This window comes from Octopus bimaculoides, chromosome 2, assembly GCF_001194135.2.
Source record: "Octopus bimaculoides isolate UCB-OBI-ISO-001 chromosome 2, ASM119413v2, whole genome shotgun sequence".
NCBI lineage: Eukaryota > Metazoa > Mollusca > Cephalopoda > Octopoda > Octopodidae > Octopus > Octopus bimaculoides.
In genome coordinates, this window is record NC_068982.1 from 106,943,389 (window position 1) to 106,959,070 (window position 15,682).

Sequence of the window (15,682 nt, forward strand, 5' to 3'; positions counted from 1 at the left end):
TACATTGCAGTTGTGTCAGTGATAAAAATTAGAATTATGTATAGTGCCAGAGGAAGAATTCAGGTGCTTTTGTGGCAAACTTTATTTTGGGGTTGAAAATTCACTTTACTTTTGAAAATTTTAAACATCACAACTTTTCATTTGTTTGGCAAAGGATCTGAAATGAAACTACTTGCATAGAAAATGAAACATTTAGGGACACATTGAATATATATTACCATCTAAATTATAAATACACTGCTATATTTACTTTTATTCATATCATTTCTTCATGAGTTTCAGTTATTAGGCCAAGGTCATGCTAGAGCACAGCCTTGATTGCATCAACTCCTAGTATTTATTTTATTGGTCTCTACATATACATATTGACAGGCTTCAGCACAATTTTCATCTATCACAGTATTGGTCAACCCAAGACAATTGCCTTAGTACAGAACCATATAATTGTGAAGTGAACTTCATCGCCACCTAACTGTGAAGATCCAATTTTCTTAATAGCAGAGTAATTTATTCACTCTCAAAGTTGTTTCCCATACATCTTCACCTGCATGGCTGACACTACTGCCACAATTGCCATCATCGTTGCTACCATTATTTTGATTCTAAAATAAATAAAATATAAAATAAATTCCTTTAAGAGACTATTGTAATTTGATTTTGGATTATATACGTTTTCTATAACACATTTCTGGTAAAAATTTGATATCCTTGAGAGAAATTTGGTAGTAAAGCGACTCAGGGGCAATACTCTAGATGAAGCAATTGATGGGAAGTATTTGACAAAGAAGATAGAAGATACAGCTGTTTTGTATTCGTTGGGCTAGAAAAGGTTTTTAACACAATCCCACACTCTGTGCCTGGTAAATGTTAGTAAATTTTATTAGGAGTTCAATGCCTGAAGAGTGGTGTTCTGCTTGGAAAGTAAAAACAACTAAAATCACCCCTTCTCTGAAAACAATAAATTTTGAGACTTCCAACCAAAGTCTCTGTTCTCTAGATATGTTTATATGAGAAAATGCACAATTTCAAATGCAAACCATGAATCTTGTTTTTCCTTTTCTCTTCCCCAAGAAGCACACTTTAACAAGGTCTATTACTAGCAAATCTGTAAATTAATTCATTGAACAAAAATCTTCCTTATCTCCAACTAATACAACAATTTTATTTCTCTGAGATACAAATTTCTTATCATATATCTCCAACCCGTCTTTGTTGTCCAAGCAAAACTCTATATTCCAACATTTTTTTCTAGATATAGGCATAGGAGTGGCTGTGTGGTAAGTAGCTTGCTTACCAACCACATGATTCCGGGTTCAGTCTCACTGCGTGGCACCTTGGGTAAGTGTCTTCTGCTATAGCCTCGGGCCGACCAAAGCCTTGTGAGTGGATTTGGTAGACGGAAACTGAAAGAAGCCTGTCGTATATATGTATATATATGTATGTATATGTGTGTATATGTTTGTGTGTCTGTGTTTGTCCCCCCCCAACATCGCTTGACAACCGATGGTGGTGTGTTTAGGTCCCCGTAACTTAGCGGTTCGGCAAAAGAGACCGATAGAATAAGTAGTAGGCACCCAAAGAATAAGTCCTAGGGTCGATTTGCTCGACTAAAGGCGGTGCTCCAGCATGGCCGCAGTCAAATGACTGAAACATGTAAAAGAGTAAAAAGAGTAATATGTCTGCACCTGTATAGCATCCACTCTCCTCATTTCTTTCACCTGGATATCAACAATAAAGAGTTCCAGTAACTCTGGCTGAAGTTCTCTCCTCCTCATTGTTCTAAATTCATCTGCTACTGCTGTTGCCAACCAAGCTTTTCCAACCACCAACTTCTATTGACTACAATAATGTAGATCACTCTGAAGTCATCATCTGCTCCATACACACAAATATTCCAAAATTAACTCTAACTGGCAAACATTCTCTCATCAACACAACATTTAGCTTACAAATGTGTTATTTCTTCTTTGCTTTCTCTACTGTCTTTAGAATAGCTTCTGCTCCTTTGGAAAAATAAACTGCATACCAATTTCGCCTAAATCTGCTCGATGCACCCATCTCTTCTGCTCTTATTATGTCTTTCTTCCATTCTCAGACTCCCTACTAAATAGTTTTCCCAGTCTTTTCTCACATAGGTAATAAATTGTTAGAATTCCTTCCATGGTTACATATTTTCTACACACATCAATCTATATAAGTCCAAAGTGAACAACAACTTCATTGACATCAGCTGTCTGAGAAGGTCACAGATACTTTTCCTCTCAAGACTAAATAAAATACACAATTGTCAACAACAAAAAAAAAAGAAGAAACTGTTGCACCAGACATGTTGCAAGTAAATGCCAGTCATTCAAAACTTACCCTTTAATGTGTAAAGAGATCATGATAGTTGAATGGAAAAGCTTGTTAGGTTATTAATGATAATTAGGCAGAAAGCAAGAAATGGAGGTTGCATTCTTAGACATGAATGATCTAACAATAAATGATATGTATTTTCACATATTTATAATTTCTAACAGTTATATTTTATATATGTACAAGTGACTTGTACATACCTTCCCTCCACATTTGCTAGTATACATATGATATTTAAGCTTCACAATTCATAAGACAGAAATGATATTTTAGGTAATACTGTTATGTGGTATGTAAACACAGAGTTATTAAGCATGGCTGTGTGGTTGATGGCTAAATCAAAGAGAGTTCCAAGATATTATTTTCTCTCAAGCAATAATGGAAAAGTTTAGAAATGTTAAATATTAGTTCTTAACAAGAGAGAACTTTTCCAGTTAAATATACATTGTTTTTATGTTATAAACAAAAAGTGAACAAAAATGTAAATCGTTTTCAAGGGGAATAACCACAAAAAATTATGAAATCAATAGAATTAATATTCTATTTGATTTTGATGTTGAGCAAACGATATGTATGTGTATATGTTTTCTGAATGTCCAGATATACAAACTTAAAAGTGAAAGTTCCAATAAAAATTTGCTTAGTTAGTATATCGAACGAAAGACTTGTTCAGAAAATGTAAGCATATATTAGTAAGTTACTTCCCTTGAAATAGTTTGCTGTGGCAAACGATTTATTTCATTACAGAAGTAGCCGTGTCGTTTATAATTAGAAAGTTATTGTTGAAAAAGTTACCAGATGAAAGATGATTAGAGGATGAAGAAGTACATGAAAATTCCCAAATAACAGAAAAATAAGAAAATGATACTTACCATTCCCAAATGGGATGACTCACTGTAGAAGTTTATGACTAGCATTTCTTGTGTAGACAAGTGAAAGCACTAATACTCCAGCGCCTGCTGCATTTTTTATTTGTAATTTCAAAATGTTCCTAACCCTTACCCAGATCAGATCATTTCATGGTACAGACTACAGATACTGTGGCAGACCACACACTAAAGTAGCACTGAAATTTCTTATGACTGCCGCAATACTGGGTGAATCACTTGAATTTCATCATCATCATTTGTCCTTTGTCCATGCTGGCATGGGTTGGACGGCTTGACCAGGTGGAAGGCTGCACCAGACTCCAGTCTGATTTGGTATGGTTTCTATGGATGGATGTCCTTCCTAACGCCAACCACTCCGAGAGTGAAATTGGTGCTTTTATGTGCCACCAGCACAAATGCCATTTGCATGATACCAGTATCTGCCATGGTTGCGATTTTACTTAGCTTGATGGGTCTTCTCAAGCACGACCTAATGCCAAAGGTCTCAGTCATTGCCTCCATGAGGCCCAACACTTGAAAAGTGCTTCTTACGTACCACCATCATGGGTGCCAGTTACATGACACCAGCATCAGCCAGGACTATGACTTCACTTGGCTTGACAGGTTTTCTCAAGCACAGCGTATCACCAAAGGCCTTGGTCACAAGTCATTGCCTCTGTGAGACCCAAAGTTTGAAGATCATGCTTCACCACCTCATCCCATATCTTCCTGGGTCGATCTCTACCACAGGTTCCCTCTACAGCTAGAGATCGGCAATTTTTTACACAGCAGTCCTTGTCCATATGCATCACATGACCATACCAGCATGCCACATCTGATACTTCTTTAGTCCAACTTTTCTCTCAAGATGCTTACACTCTATTGAACATGCACACTGACATTGCACATCCAGTGAAGCAAACTGGCTTCATTTCTTTCAAGCCTATGCATGTCCTCAACTGTCACAGCCCATGTTTCACTGCCGAGTAGCATAGCTTTTTGCACACAGGCGTCATACAATCTGCTTTTCACTCTGAGGAAGAGGCCCTTTGTTGCCAGCAGAGGTAGGAGCTCTCTGAACTTTGCTCAGCTTAATCTTATTCTCACTGCTACACTCTTGGAGCATCCACCTCTGCAACTAACTTGGTCACCTAGTTAATGGAAGTTATCTACTACCTCTAGCTTATCTCACCTGATAGTTGATGGAGTCTATTTTCTGTACATTTTCGGTTTTTATTGTACCTGTACATCTTCCACACACAAATGCTATTTTCCCTGTTAACCTTTCCTTGATATTACTGCACCTCTTATGAGTCCATAGCTTACATCGCATACATCTTATGGAGTTTCTACTTACACCTTTTCTACAGATCAAGCAGGGCCATTTACCTGAAGGATTTGTGATTTGTCTGCCTTCCTACTTACGAAGACTTTGGTTTTTTGCTAAATTAACTCTAAGGCCCTTCGATTCTTGACCTTGCTTCCATAACTGAAACTTTTTCTCTAGTTCTGGTAGTGATTCAGCTATAAGAACAAGGTCATATGCATAGAGGAGTTCCCAGGAGCAGCTCATCTTAAATTCCTCAGTTATTGCCTGGAGGACTGTGATGAATAGGAGGGGGCTGAAGACTGATTCTTGGTGGACTCCTAACTGTACTCTGAATTCTTTGCTGTATTCATTGCCAACCCTCACCTTACAGGTAGCATCCCTGTACATGGCTTGTACAACTCTCACCAAACACTCATCTACCCCTAGTTCCCACATTGACCACCAGATAAGGGATTGGGGGACTCTGTCAAAGGCTTTCTCCAAATCAACAAAAGCCAAGTACAGAGGTTTATCTTCAGCTATGTATTTCTCTTGCAGCTGCCTTACCAGAAATATAGCATCAGTGGTACTTCTCCCTGGCACAAAACCAAACTTCATCTCATCTAGACTAACTCTCTCCCTAATTAGTTGGGCTATGACCCTCTCCATAACTTTCATTACCCGATCCAACAATTTGTTACCTTTGTAATTATTTCTATCTAAGGCATCACCTTTACCTCTGTAGCAGTTGACTATGGTGCTGCTACACCTGTCATTAGGCATGACTCCTTCATGAACCACCTGATTTACAATATGGGTGACTAGACCATAACCCACACTGCTAGATATTTTAAGCATCTCAGCAGTGATTCCTGATAGGCTGGGGGCTTTCCCTTTCTTCTTATCCTTAATTACTTTATCTATCAAGGTACTGTTGATTCGGATAGCTGGTCCCTCAACTGGATCAACATTTGACAGACTCCTCCTCCCATTCATTCTCCATGTTCAGCAGTCTTCCATAATGGCATTTCCAAGCCTCTTTCTTTGCAAAATCATTAAATTCAAGTGTGCCATCATCCATGTGGACACATTTCTCTCCCATGACATCACAATTTTCTCTCACACACTGTCTTGCAATCCAAAACACTTCAAGTCTTTGGTCCTCACATAGACAAATTTCTTTTCTGCTTCTTCCCTTGGCTAGATATACCCATCTCCTTACTTCCCTTCTGGCTATCTGGTACAGTTCCCTGCTACCCCAACTCTTCCAGGCCTGTATCTTGCTCTAATGGCCTTATCTACAGCATCATTCCACCTCCACAACACCCTAGATCTAGATGGGATTTTGCACTAGTTGCAGATTTGGTCTGTGGCACTCAGCAAGCTGTCCCACAGGAATTCCCAGTTACCCTCTATGTCACAAATCTGTAGCTCCTCCTCATCAAATTTCTCAATAAAGATGTCCCTAAATCTCTGATCATATGAAGGGTCCTTAAGCTTCCAACTCCTTCTTTTTCAGATTGGTCTGCTTTTTGGCATCCTTCTGGCCCGCAGTCTAAAGTCACTAATGGCAAGTCTATACTGGGGGATACATTCTTCACCAGGGAGGGTCTTTGTATTTAGGAGCAACCATGCATCCCACTGTCTGGTGAGAATGTAATCGATCTGACTAGCATAGTCACCCGATTGGTAAGTTATCAGGTGGTTGGCTGGCTTCCTGAATTTGATGTTGCAGATCAATAGGTTATTTGCATCACAGAACCCCAGTAGCCTTGTTCCCTCTTCATTTCAGGAACCAATTCCTTGGCCCCCATGTACACCATGGAAGATACTGGGCTGCTATCTGACATGCCCATTGAAATCCCCAGTCACAAATATGAGATCATTGTCACTTGTCTTTAAGGTAGCCTGTAGAAGAATATCATAAAAGTGGTCCTTTTGTTGATTTGGTAGGCTTGCTTGTGGGGCATAGGCAGAGATAACTGTTGCTATACTATTCTGCAAGACTAACCTGAGCTTAAGTACTCTATCGCACATTCCGACTACCTCTATGACCTTATCCACCCATTTCTCTGTAAGAAGTATGCCTACACCACCTTTTACCTTCCCAGAAGATTTTATACCTATGTTTCTAGCCTGTGAGGAACCTGGCTGAAGCTCCTCTCCACCTTACCTCTTGAATGCAACATACACTAACACATCTCCACAATCTTGCTAGACCTACCTCACAATGTGCCTACATTGACAGTGCCAACTCTGAAAACTGGCAAAGGGACATTGGAGGGAACATGGGAAGGAGAGATGGTATTCAGCACCTGAAAAGAAAGTTTCAATGATCATTTGATAACAAATATGTCACATCAGCTGTTCTCACTTTAACCTACCATCATACAAACATGTTAAAATTGTTGCCTCTATTGGGAATGAGTGTAATGTAGGTATTGTAAATATGTGTTATTACTGCAAACATAAATAGGTCAATGTTTAAATTAAGTAAATGAGCTGCTATTGGTTAGCCCAAGAAATATAGAAAGAGGTAGGTGGTTTGTTAATTTACTAAGTAACACATCTCCTTTTGGCGCGTGCAGAAGTGCGGATGATGGGTGGTGAGGTGGGGAGGGAGTTTTGCAAGTCTTCTAGTACAGAAGCAAGGCAGAGCCTTGTAGGGCAGTGCTACTCAAAGTGGTGGTCCGTGGACTGGTGCCTTTCTGTGAGCCATCAGCTGCCGATACGCAACAAGTTTCCAGAAAAGAAAGAAACATTATAAAATACTTATGTAATATTGTATTATTTATTTACAAAATAAATATAAGATAAAAAAAAATTATCAACTTTTATTATATTCATTATATATATTGTTTCCGGTATAAATTAATATTACTAAGAAATATTACCGGTCCCTGGCACATTGGTAAAAAAAAAAACTGCCGGTGCACCACATCAGATAGTTTGAGAAGCACTGCTGTAGGGGTTTCCAGTATAAGAGATTTCCAATATAGGTGGTGGGAGCAGGAATGGGTGGGTTCATCACAGACAAGCAATGGCCAGCTTCACCTCAGGAAATAGCAGTAAGATAATACTAGTGAGGCAGAGAGAGAGAGAGAGAGAGAGAGAGAGAGAGAGAGACTTGGAAGACTTTATTCTGGAGGAAATCATGAAGAGTATGAGGAAGACACAAGTTATAAAACAAGACGAAAATGTTTACAAATTTTAGAGAGAGTGAAAGAGATCACTGAGGATATCAAGGCAAAGTATGGCAACACAGGGGTTATGAAATAGGGAGAAAATATTGCAGAGATTTAAAGAGTTACGAGTTTTGAAAGTTATTTCAAATCAAAGTACAGCATGTTAGTATTACGAGTTAAATGAATGAATGAAGAGTGATTAAAACTAGAGAAATTTTTTAGGTTAGCTGGTCTTTTTGCATGGTATGATAGTGTCAGCAGTGGAGCAAGCAATGTGAAAGTTTGGAGAAACCTTGTTGCAAAAGGTTCTTTATATAATCTATAGCTGGAACTAGTCCAATAAAAGCAATGGCCAACTTTACCTCAAGAAATAGCAGTAAGAAGACATATGAGAGAGAGAGAGAGAGAGAGGCAGACAAAGACAGACTTGAAAGAACATTAAAATATTATGAGACAATGAAGACAGCAGGATAAACTTCTGATTACAAAAACTAAACAGAATAACTCCAGCAAATAAGTGAAGAACTTGCTTGAAAATTTAGAGAGAAAGATTTTTATTGGTCTTAGTGGAAAAGAAAATCAAGTCAAACTTAGGTGTCATTGTTCAATAGTATGGCAGCAACTTACCTCAAAAGAACTGTTTGGGTTACAATAATGATGGAGAAATTTCTTATAAATGTTGTGATGCACAGCAAATCATCAAAATTTAAGAATATTAAAACATTAGTTAAGCAATCAGAAAGAAGAATGCACTTTCAAATACAAAAGACAAACAGAACAACTCATTAGAGATGCTGCTGCAGTAAGAAAGTAGAAACACTACTGGTTAATATAGAAAACTTCAAACTGTTTCATTAAACATTATGAGACAAATACAAAATAAAATAAACAGAATGCCTCCAGCTTATGTCAAATGATTTAGAAAGTAAATTTTTTTAAAGTGGAACAAATTCAACAGCTTCAGATGCTAAAGTGTTACTCTCTCTTATTCTTTACTTGTTTCAGGCAGGAGCACCGCCTTTAGTCAAACAAATCGACCCCAGGACTTATTCTTTGTAAGCTTAGTACTTATTTTATCGGTCTCTTATGCCGAACCGCTAAGTTACGGGGACATAAATATCAGTTGTCAAGCAATGGGGGGGGGGGGGCAAACACAGACACACATATACGACAGGCATCTTTCAGTTTCTGTCTATCAAATCCACTCACAAGGCTTTGGTTGGCCTGAGGCTATAGTTTGTTGGATAGTTGTGATGAAAATATATATAAATATATCTTTTATCTTTTACTTGTTTCAGTCATTTGACTGCAACCATGCTGGGCCACTGCCTTGAGGGATTTTAGTTAAATTGACCCCAGGAATTATTTTTTAAGCTTCATACTTATTCTGTTGGTTTCTTTTACTGAACCACTAAATTGCAGAGATGTAAACACACCAACACTGGTTGTCAAGCTATGGTGGAGGGCAAACACACACACATAGATATACACATACATTCATATATGTGTGTGTGTGTGTGTGTGTCCAGCGACATGAGGACCAAAGAACTGAAGTATTTTGGATTGCAAGACAGTGTCTGAGAGAAAATTGTGATATCACAGGAGAGAAATGTGTCCGCATGGATGATGGTGCACTTGCTTTTAATGATTCGGAAAAGAAAGAGGCTTGAAGCCATTATGAAAGACTGCTGAATGTGGAGAATGAATGGGAGGAGGAGAGCCTGCCAAATGTTGACTCAGTAGAGGGACCAACTATTCGAATAGACCCTGGTAGATAAAGCAATTAAGGGTATGAAGCCAGGAAAAACCCCTGGCTCATCACGAATCACCGTTGAGATGCTTAAAACATCTGATGGCGTGGGCTATGGCCTAGTCACCCGTATTGTAAACCAGGTAGTTCATGATGGAGTCATACCCAATGACTGGCATAGCAACACCATAGTCAACTGCTACAAGGGTAAAGGTGATGCTTTAGATAGAAATAACTACAGGGATATCAAACTGCTGGATCAGGTAATGAAGGTCACAGCCCAACTAATTAGGGAGAGAGCCTGCTTATATGAGATGCAGTTCGGTAGGTGTGGAAGCAAGGTTTAGAATCGAAAGGCCTTAGAGTCAATGTTGCAAAGACCAAAGTTCTAGTAAGTAGGAAGGCAAACACATCACACACCCCTTCAGGTAGGTGGCCATGCTTGATCTGTAGAAAAGGTGTAGGTAGAAACTCCATTAGATGTACCCAGTGTAAGCTATGGACATATAAGAGGTGCAGCAACATCAAAGGAAGATTAACTGGGAAGACAGCTTTCGTGTGCGGCAGATGCACAGGGGCAATAAACACCATAGATGCTCAGTAAACAGATTTCATCAGATGCCAGGGGAAGAAACTAGAAGTAGTTGACAGTTTCCGCTACCTAGGTGACCAAGTCTGTGTTGGGGATGGATGCTCAGAGAGTGTTACCACTAGAATTATAACAGCCTGGGTAAAGTTCAGAAAGCTGCTACCCCTAATGGTGACAAAGGGCCTCTCGCTCAGAGTGAAAGGTAGATTGTACGATGCATGGATTTGATTTGAAATTCCAAGAATGTTACCAAATATGAGAGGCACCTGAAAATGATAAAAGAATACAATGGCTCTGAATACATCAGTGTATAAATACTGATAATTTCTCATCTCAGCAATTCAGAAAAAAGTAATTATGAGAATATGAAATATATTTTTGTCAAAGGATATCTAGACATTTGCCAGGACAGTTTGCAAAGTTTTGTACAATTTCTTCGAAGCTTTCAATAGCAGAATTTGAATATGGAAAAAAAAAGTCTTCATCAAACTCTTCCATTTTCCCTTTTATGTGAAAGAACAACTCCAAAATGTTAAATTCCGCTTCTCTGCATCACTGGCATGCTAATGTATCTATCCAACTTCATTGTATACTTTTCATTATCGCAGACCACCACAATTTGTTCTGGGACTCTAATTTGTTGACAGATTAATACCTGTGAAAAGATTCTTGACTTTTAGGATTCAACAGAGTTTTAGATCATGTAAACTCCTTCTAACCTTATATATAATGTTTTAAAAAGAAAGTAGCTATTGGATTTCTGTTTTGAACATCAGATTCAGAATCTGCAAAGATATTTTTTCCAAAACTGTGTTTCTTTACTGTCTCAATTCTTTCATATCAATTTAAGGCTGTGAGCTGGCAGAAATGTTAGCATGTATTTCATCTGTCTTTACATTCTGAGTTCAAATTTCGCCAAGGTCAACTTTACCTTTCATCCTTTCAGGGTTGATAAATTAAGTACCAGTTGTGTACTGAGGTCAATCTAATCGACTGGCCCCCTTCCCAAAAATTTCGAGCCTTGTGCCTAGAGTAGAAAAGAATTTAAAATGGCTACTCCACAAATGGAAATAGCAAACAATTTAGCATCTATTGCTGTTATTATGTGAACTACACTATTGCCCATGTCTGGCTGAGTGTGTCTGTGTGTGCACATAACATCATTGCAAAAAATCTCAAAGGTATCTAAATGGTGTTATTAGATGCTAAAAATGTAAAGAGACAGTCTCTAAACACCATTGTTTAGAAAGGAGTTTTGACTAGCTCCCTAAAAATTATTACCTAGATTTTCCAAACAACAATGTCTAAGAAGTAACTGTAAATCCTTTAACTCTAATGTAGCATTTTAAAATATTATGTCAAGTGTTTCTACATCCTGCAATAATGTCAAGCAGGTAATTAATACATAGTTCCTCAAATCCCAAACTTAATATGTGTCATGTTTACCTGTCTCCCTAAATCCTATATAGAATGAATGTTTGCTTCACTCCTTAAATATTAATATCTAGAATAAGTGTGTATCTAACTCCCCAAATGTTTGTTCAGAACGAGTATTTTCCTAGCTTCTTAAAAGTCATTGTCTGGAATGACTGCTGGCTTAACTCTGTAAATGCCAAAGTTCAGAATGAATGCTTCCAGGTTCCCAAAAGCTGTTTTCTAGAAAACACCTGTAAATCCCCTAGCCTTGATCAATTTTCGATTTTTAAAATGATTTACTATTTTTTCCTATTTGTAATCAGGTTCTTTGAAAACATACAACAAAAATCAGAGTTCAAGTATAAACAAAATTTAGGGAATGCAGGATTTTCATATTGTCATACTTGGTTGGCAGCTTTGTTACAATTGTGTGCTTGTCATGAAAGATTTTTGTGGTTTCCTACAACAACAACAACTACTATTATTACTACGTCATTATTATTATTATTATTATTTTACTGGCATGAAACAGATGGTTCAAAAGGAGCTGGTGCTGCCAGAGGACAGCACCAACTCTGATGTCTATTAAGGCTGATGATGGCTTGAAGGAGGGAAGACTTCAGTTGGCTTTTGAATCAATGTTGTTTGCTGTTGATGAGCTCGCTGTAGCGGATGGTTTTACTCAGTGGCTTCAATATTTAAGTGGGTGAGATCTTGGGAGACAAGCACAGTACGCCTTTCAGGTTGGTATGTAGTTTGCATGTCCATCAAAGTTCTCACATCCCATGCTTCCAAAGTCAGAGAATGGGACCAAATTTTTCTACCTCTAAGATGGGTGTCAGCTGGTCGTGGTAAACTAGCCAGATGAAGAGAGCAGTGACCAATGTTTACCCCACCTTTTCTAGGGGCTTCCCTGTGCAGGACAGCGGTGTGCTAAAATAGGCCAGTCCTGACATGCACACAGCTGCTGAAATTCAGTCACCATTCCTTCAAGGAGAAAATGTTCATCATATGCACATCACCAATGAGTGTTCACAAGCTACAAGTTTCCAGTGTACCAAGCCTGCTCCTGTTCCCAATAGGGATATCACCATTGGACATGAAGAGGGGATGAAGAGTATCATGCAGGGTCCAGATGGGTCATTCATGTGATTTTTATAAGTGTAGACGACAGTTTGCAAAATCAATGCCTACACATTTCACTCCAAAGCCTGCTCTGCAGCTCATGTTGAGATGGGCAGTCTTGGAACAATGGGGCTGCATTGATCTGCCAAAACTTGGTTCTTTTAGGGATCACACCAGCCAGAATGTCGGTACCAGAACTCCTTCAACCTACCGCTTCGAGGTTCTTAACAGGCCTTCACAGCTACTATAGCGGCTCTGGGTCATCGAAGGCCCAACCGTACTTCACCCTACAAAGCAATCCCCTACGCTGGCGCTTCCCACAGTTCACGACTAGGACACATATATTTATACACATACATGACGAGCTTCTTTCAGTTTCTGTCTACGAAAACCACTCTCAAGTTTTTGGTCGGCCCGGGACTATAGAAGACACTTGCCTAAAGTATCATGCAGTGGGACCGAACCCGAAATTTAAAAGCATTTACAAAAATGACGATTTCTGCCGACTTCACAAGTTTCGCTTTCTGGAACATCATTTTCATCTATTGGTTACACTTAAACGTATTAATTTTTGATACGATAGAATTGCAAGATAACTTATTCAGGTAAAACAAATTTAAATTACGTAATAATTTTATTATTATCGTTGCAAAATGAAAGATAGCAACACGCAATTCAGGGTATAAAATAATTCACACATTTTCAAGACTGTGTCTTAACACATAAACACAATTTCATGGAAAATGCCTTTAACAATTCCTAAGTAAAAATAAATAAAATTTCTTCGCCTAATTTAGTTGAATCTAACAAATATTTGATATATCTCTCTCAAAAAAATCAAAAAGGTAGCTTAACATCGAAGAAAATATATCTGATGATTTACACCAGCTGTGTCAACATGTATCAATATAAACATTTCTTCTGAAGAAACAGTAACAATCATTCACTTATTAAATTAGGACTTTTTAAAACACAGATCCTGGATATTTCCGATTTTAAATAAATCTTCATATATAACTGCTGTTAGCGAAAACTAAAAATGTCGCATTGTTGAATGTAAAAGAACGAAAATTATTACAGATATGAATACAGAAACTTTTACAGATATAAAACGTAAGACTTGTTGAATAAAATGATTATGGGGATGTTATTGCTATCCCTTCGCGAAATAATAAAATAATGAAGGAGGATCGTAAGGTAGCGCCAAATATATGTCACATTACAAAATGCGCGCTAACTCCATTGATATGAACAAACGACAGATGAGAGGAAACGCGAAATTGAGAGTAAATAAATTCGGCAGCTAAATTATTACCGATTGAAATGCATCAGATAAGATAATTATAAAAAATAATATATCTTTTAATATTTTTATGATCGAAAACTTCCTTGAATTAAATTAATTAAAAAAGAAAAGAACTTACCTTTGTGCGAAGAGTGTGGCGCCAGTTCTCACGAACCCCACACATAGGCTCAGGAAGTGGACACATTCAAACATGGACGAATATCGAGCAAGGGAAGCATAACTTTCTGGATCTGTAAATCACCGGAAATTTAGATTATTGATATTATCAATATTTTGATGAATATTCTGCCCCATATTAATTTTCAGGTGATTTCCAGAATAAATGATTCGTCTCTCTCTTTATTAGGTAGGTTTTCTGTATGTTCCTAAGTGTTGTCACTGCATTAATATTTCTCTAATGTTTATTAAACTTATTAAGTATTTTCAACTTTTAACAGTAACTTTCTTATTTGATAAACTTCCTTCAATGATGTGGTTAATAGATTATGTATTGTGTGCGAGTTTCCTGCATGCTGAACGTGTATTTTCCCGATTTACATGCAATCAAACTGCCTTCAACGTTTACGTCTTTAATAATCTTTTTGTTTATAATTAAGTCGGTAATGTCCTTTAGATTCCTATGATACATTTTAGTACGATTGAGTAAAAATCAGATATTCAAAGCGAAGAAACTTAAACTATTTTAAGTCTGATAAATAAACAGCGTTATTAGTAAAAATTTTATTTAATTTAAAAAGACATGTTTTGAATTACAACCTCAAATATGTTCGGTTCTACTAAAATCGTTGTTAGTTTGGAAAAGAAAAGAAGTTAAGTGTACATTTGTTACTACATCAAGTTCCCGCTCATCTAGTTGCCAGCAACGTTGTATATCTGCCGAGAAAAGAGGACAATAACATTATTTCATTTTACGTCGTTTTCGAACAACATAATAAAGCTAACATAAATATGTATTTATATTTATGTTGCCTGAAAGAATTATATTCATTGTCTATATGGCTTAAGTTGTAGTGCGTTAAACATTGAAAGCTTTGTAAAGCTTGATATATAAAAAAAAACTATTCATATTAGAGATAATTAGAACAGTTTGAAATTGAATGAAAAATATCGATTACTTCAGTTAAGTTTTAATTACAGAATCAGTAAATGTTGCATTTATTTTTAATAAAAACATTAAGCGTGCTCTCGATTCACGTCCTCAATTTTCTAGTGATAGCAACCAGCCTATAAACTATGATTAATAACTCATTAGAGTTAATATTCAGTGCTTGCAATCTAGCTTTTGGAGTCGTGGTTTGTGTGAGAGGTTCGTAGTAGTCGGTCTTGTTTTTCTCATTAACTCATTAAGAGTATTTTCGGTCTAGCAGTTTTTCCGTTTTCACTGAAATTGCATAAACATAATATCTCTGATTAGAATTTGTTACATTTACTTTTTAGAAAAATGTTATTTTTGCAGTTTATGTCAGTAGTTCTTTATATATATAAAGATGAGAATATGTGTCTGTTTGTGTGAATCCCTAAAACTCGAGAACTACCCAACCGTTTTCATTCAAATTTTACACATGCTTTATTTAGGGTCCATGCAGTGTCATGGGCTAAAAAATTTTCAACTTCTTGCCTAATGCGAGCCCGGAGCAATATTTTATCTCTTACATTATTTTAGTATTACGTGTCAAAAGTGAAAGAATAACATCTCTCTATTCTAATGTCGGATACTTTCACTATTAATACAGAAGTAAAGTAAAACTATATATATATATATATATATATATATATAT

General features: G+C 37.2%; 1 protein-coding gene and 1 long non-coding RNA gene across 3 annotated transcripts in view; one reads left to right on the plus strand and one right to left on the minus strand.

The window, feature by feature from the left end:
* Positions 1-214: 214 nt before the first annotated feature.
* Positions 215-14,117, minus strand: LOC128251596 (uncharacterized). Its single transcript, XR_008267199.1, has 2 exons — positions 14,023-14,117; positions 215-602 (listed from the first exon to the last, which is right to left on the minus strand). It is a non-coding gene; the product is annotated as an uncharacterized LOC128251596 (long non-coding RNA).
* LOC106871014 (death domain-associated protein 6) overlaps positions 14,075-15,682 on the plus strand; it is a 28,711-nt gene continuing 27,103 nt past the window's right edge. The window contains exon 1 of one of the 2 annotated variants that reach the window (XM_052978573.1): positions 14,075-14,250. The gene's annotated coding sequence lies outside the window, so the exon portion shown is untranslated. The remainder of the gene's footprint in view (positions 14,251-15,682) is intronic. The other variant, XM_014917270.2, reaches the window with a different exon arrangement.